This window comes from Phasianus colchicus, unplaced genomic scaffold (assembly GCF_987193195.1).
Source record: "Phasianus colchicus unplaced genomic scaffold, bPhaCol1.hap1.1 HAP1_SCAFFOLD_45, whole genome shotgun sequence".
Taxonomy (NCBI): Eukaryota; Metazoa; Chordata; class Aves; order Galliformes; family Phasianidae; genus Phasianus; species Phasianus colchicus.
In genome coordinates, this window is record NW_028325225.1 from 1,074,316 (window position 1) to 1,079,246 (window position 4,931).

Here is a 4,931-nt window from a genome sequence, read left to right on the forward strand (position 1 = left end):
AGTGCAGGGGCTGCACGAAGTACGCACTCTACAGCCTCCCGACTTCTTTGGGGTTTGGGATCGATGTTTGAGCCAAAGGGCTTCACGCTGCCATGCGGGCAGGTGCCAGGTTCACCCACTGAGGAACCAAATCCTAAAATAATTTCACAATGGTCTTTAATTGCTGTGCAAGTAGATGACACAGATTTCTCACTGGGGAGCCAAAGCTGACCCTGGCAGTTTGGCAGACAGCACTCGCTCCATTCACACCGGTAGTCTCAGCCCTTTCGTTGCACATGCAGCTTCTCAGCATCTTGCTGTATCAGTATAGAAATCTGTGCTCCCCTATTTATTAGAAATGCCACCAATTGCCATTGAGGACAGACTGGAATCAAAACATGTGGACCATCCTAGCTTGTCCATCGATAACCCCCCCCTCCCCCCTTGCCCAATTGGCTGCCAGTCATTACTTCATTACTTTTTTTTTTTTTTTTCATGCTTTTATGGGAACTTTGAGATCACAGCCTGAAGCAGTGACGGAGCACCTGGTGAGGGGTGTAGCCCTGCAAGCACAGGTGGAAGCAATGCACCTAGAGAACCAGATGAGGCTGAGCCTGGCTCCAGCCCCTCCCTCTCCTCATTTAAGGGCTGGCGGCCCCAAAGGCAGGGTTTCTTCCTGGAGACTGCCTCCTGTGGATTGTTGGGTGAGCTCTGGTTCTTGGAAAGAGGTAAGTGATCCTTTCTTTTTTGCAGGGTTTTGGCTTCTGCCTTTCTGTGGGGATCCTAAGTTGGTTTAGAGTAGCTATGTCCGCTATGCCTCTCCTTATGATGCCTTCCAATTGTTCTCTGAGGGGAGTGAAGGGGTTATCTGCTTTTCTCTGAATTGGTAATGAAGAGACTGACGTTCATTCCTCTCTTTTACTCTTATCTCATGTCTGGAATGCTTCAATCAGCCCCAAGGTAATGCTGGTTGGCTGACTGAGCATTGCAACTCTGGAAACGCCTGGAGCTAATGTGCTTTTCTGTAAAGAGATTCTGCATTCTCCAGGTTTCCTTTGCAACTCTTTTCAAGCCCAGTACCTTCTTGTGAAGTCTCCGTTCCTCTTTCATGACTCTCATTGCACAATCATCGACCTGGGACTCCAAACTACCACACTGTCCCAACCTATTTTATGACACGTTCCCTCTGTGTCCTACTTGTGTCTTTGTGTTCTCCCTGTGTCCTCTGCCCCTGTCCCCTCTGTGTCTCCTCTGCCACGGATTAATTCCGCCCATGCTGAGTATTGTTTAAGGGCGCGTATTTAAATTATGCTCCGTGTCTCTTTGGATCCCGTTCTGTTTTGCAGCTCGATGGGGTTTAAGGGTTTCTGGGGCTCCTCTAGTTAGTGGTTTAAGCACTGTGAAATCTGTGGAGCAGATAATGGAACGCCATGAATCCCTTGTTCATGCATCGCTTGTATGCAGGTGGGTTTGGTGATGGCTGTGGGACGCTCACTTAGAGATGGAATGGGGGTCACAAGGGGCTCGCCTTGCTCCCTGGGGTTTATTCTTCCAGCCCAATAAGCTGGTGATAGAGTGAGGTGCGTGTATCAGGCTGGGACCTGAGCTTAAGAAAACCCCCAGCCCCAGTGGCCGTTTTCTTCATCCTCGCTTAGTGTAATGCAGTCTCCACTACTTGAGCATACTGAACACGAGTATTCTGTTCCTGTTTTGTCTGGTTCTCTCCTAGACCTCCCTTACAGATTTGTCAGTAGTAACAGATGTCAGGGCACAGTTCTCAGAGCACGTTGTGGCCGACCACCCCAGGGTCCTAGGGTTCTTTCTGTTTTTATGGCAGATCTGGCTTCGTCTTTCTAGGAAACAAAGGATTGTCTTCTACTGGACCACTTTGTCTGGATCACCCCAGATATCTCCATCCCAATTGTCAGGGGATGCTGTTAGTTTCCTAGTCTGTATGATACCCAACCTCCCCACCCCTCTTCCTTCCATCCCCTGGCCCCCATTCAATAGCTAGCTCTGCAGCTGTGGGACCCACCAGTGTGATGAAGCAGTACCTCTGGTGTGCTGAATACTGGGACTGGCACAGAGAGGCTCTATGGCTGATGTGAATCTTCCCGACTGGACTACTTGGTGAGTTTCCCCGGAGCTGTTGAGCACACAGGCTTCCCCACCTACCCTGGTTGCTCACCATGCCATCGATGTCCTTTGTGGACATGGCTTCAGGTATCATACCAGAGACTCCTTAGAGTCGGAAGCGACCATTTATGATGATCTAGTCCGACTCACCCACAATGAACAGGGACATTCACAGCTAGATCAGGTTGCCCTGCGTGTCACCTTGGAAGGGACAGGGCATCCACCGCATCTCTGGGCAACCTGGTCACTGCGCAGAGTCACAGAATGTCCCGGGTCGGAAGGGACCTCGAGGATCGTGGATCTCCAACCCCCCCCCCCTGCCACATGCAGGACCATCAACCTCCCCATTTCATACTAGACCGGGCTGCCCAGGGCCCCATCCAACCTGGCCTTGAACACCTCCAGGGATGGACGGGGCATCCACAGCCTCTCTGGGCAGCTGTTCCAGCACCTCACCGCTCTCTCTGTGGAGAACTTCCCCCTGCCATCCAACCTAAATCTTCCCTCCCCCAGCTTAAAACGTTTCCCCTTGTCCCTTGCTATGAAGGATATTTTCCTTATATCTAACCTAAATTTTCCCTCCTTCTTTCCTTTAGCTCCCCTTTGGGTATCGAAAGGCTGTTACCAGGTCACCTCGGAGCCTTCACTTCTCCGGGCTGAACAGCCCCAGCTCTCTCAGCCTGTCCTCACAGGTGAGGTGTTTGATCCTTTGGTTCTTTTTTTTTTTTTTTTTTTTTTTTCTTGTGGCCGTCCTCTGTATGTGCTCCAACGGGTCCATGTCCCTTCTGCACTGAGGGCTCTTCATATGGACGCAGTACTCCAGGTGAGGCCTCTTCAGCACAGAGCAGAGGGGCAGGATCACCTCTTTTCACCTGCTGACCGCACATCTTTTGGTGCAGCCCAGGATGTGGCTGGTTTTCCGGGCTGGGAGGGCACTTTGCTGGCTCGTGTACAGCTTGCCATCCACCAGCTCTTTTGGGACGGGCCTAGGCTCAGCCCTTTCATCCCCCAGCATGTATTGGTAGTGGGGGGTTCTCTTGTCCCAGGTGCAAGACACTGCGCCTGGATTTGTTGAAGCTGATGAGGTTTGTCTGTGCCCGCTGCTCAAGCCTCTCTGGGTCCCTCTGGTTGGCGTCCCATGTCACTGCTGGCGTGTCGCTGCTCCCCACAGCTTGGTGTTGTCAGCAAGGTTTCTGAGTTGTGGCTGATAAGACGACTGCCTGGAGTGAGTCAAGCATCCTTCAGCTTGAACCAGGTCCAAGTGTGCACAGCAAGAAAGACGTGGCCTTCATCAAAAGACCACCAGATGACCCTGAGAGATACCTCGCATGTGTAAAAGAACTGAGACCTGAGGCTAGAAAAAATGTCAATCCTACTGGGGACTCGCTGTAATAACCCAGCCTTTTCTTGGACTTCCCCCAGACGGCGAGCTCGGGCTTTACAGGCTAGAGGTGGAGCTAACACAGAGACCTCTGGATTTTCAAAAAGGAACAAGAAGGCTGAGAATCGGGTGCTTTGTTTGACGTTTTCGCTGGCTGTCCTACTTAAGGATTCTGCCTGTCTATAGGCACGTTTGGTTGGTTTGGCTGGAACTTAGGAGCCTGGTGCTTATGACTTCGGTTCTTTGTGATACAGAGCTGCGCCCTTTGCTGCCCAGACCAAATGCACGTGTTGTTGGAAGAGATTACTCTATGCATTTTACTTTTTTTTCTTTAATGCTTTTAAAGAGTGAGAGTGGTATACGCCTTCAAGCAGGTAACATATAAAACTTGTTTGTTTGTTTGTTTTCCTTTTTTCCTTCGAGCACTGGTTCGGGGAAATATGGATGCTTTCTTCTCTGCCGCTATGTTTCCCGCAGTGGAATTTGGGGAATGGCTTCTGTTGTTGGTTTTTCAATACTGAAGAAACATAGCATTCTTTTTATTCTGCCTATGTAGAACTCCCTTTGTTTCCTCTGTAGTTTTGAGTTGTGCTCTGGAACAGAATGTTCAGCTGAATCTAGAACAGCTGCCAAAGAGGAGTCTGTGGGCAAGTGGCTCTGGATTTCCCAGGCAGAGGTCGTAAAGCTCCTTGCCTGCTCACAAAGCGTTCTCATTGTTTTTATACAGTGTTCTATTTTACTGCTGTATTGAGACTTTTATGAAAAATCCTTTGTTTCCCAAAGGTGATGCTGAGAAACACGCCTCATGATGACTTATGCATACCTCGCATTTCATATCAATTCTCCCTTTGGGTCAAAAGTAGACCAAATCCTTGAAACCGTGCCTGGGAATCCCACTGATATTGAAACAGTTCAGCAGTGGTGCCCATGGTCAGAACGCCCTGCGGCGGCAGATCCTGGCATTGACTGTGAATGGAAGAACTGACAACAAATCGCTCGATATCAAAATTGACCCGGTGGATATTTACAAGCGCCGGGAGACCCAGACGGGATCTCAGAGTTGCATGGCCAGGTACAGAAGTTGTTTTACTGGTGGTTTTTTTGTTTGTTTTCTTTTGCAACGTTAAGGATTGTTAATCATTCCTCGCCATCCTTGGCTTCACTGCGCCCTCCTGTCCAATTGACACCAGCTTTTTCATCACCTCAGTTGCCTTCAAAAAAAAAAAAAAGCATGACAAAATCAATTTGATGATGACGTTATTTATTTATTTATTTATTTACCGATATTCTTAAGCACTTAGCAGAGTTTTGCTGGGCATAGAGAAGTTTTCCTTGTTTTTCTTCGTCTTGTTCCAACTGACGTAATTCTCTCCTCCCTCAACCCCGACCTAACTGCGTTTTTCCTCTGCCCTCACGAGAGAGAAGGAACGGAGCG

General features: G+C 49.3%; 1 long non-coding RNA gene across 1 annotated transcript; it reads left to right on the plus strand.

The window, feature by feature from the left end:
- The first annotated feature begins 1,322 nt into the window (after nt 1-1,322).
- LOC149912017 (uncharacterized) lies at nt 1,323-4,158 on the plus strand. The gene is made up of 3 exons (XR_016462498.1): nt 1,323-2,109; nt 2,712-2,807; nt 3,287-4,158. It is a non-coding gene; the product is annotated as an uncharacterized LOC149912017 (long non-coding RNA).
- The last annotated feature ends 773 nt before the right edge of the window (nt 4,159-4,931 follow it).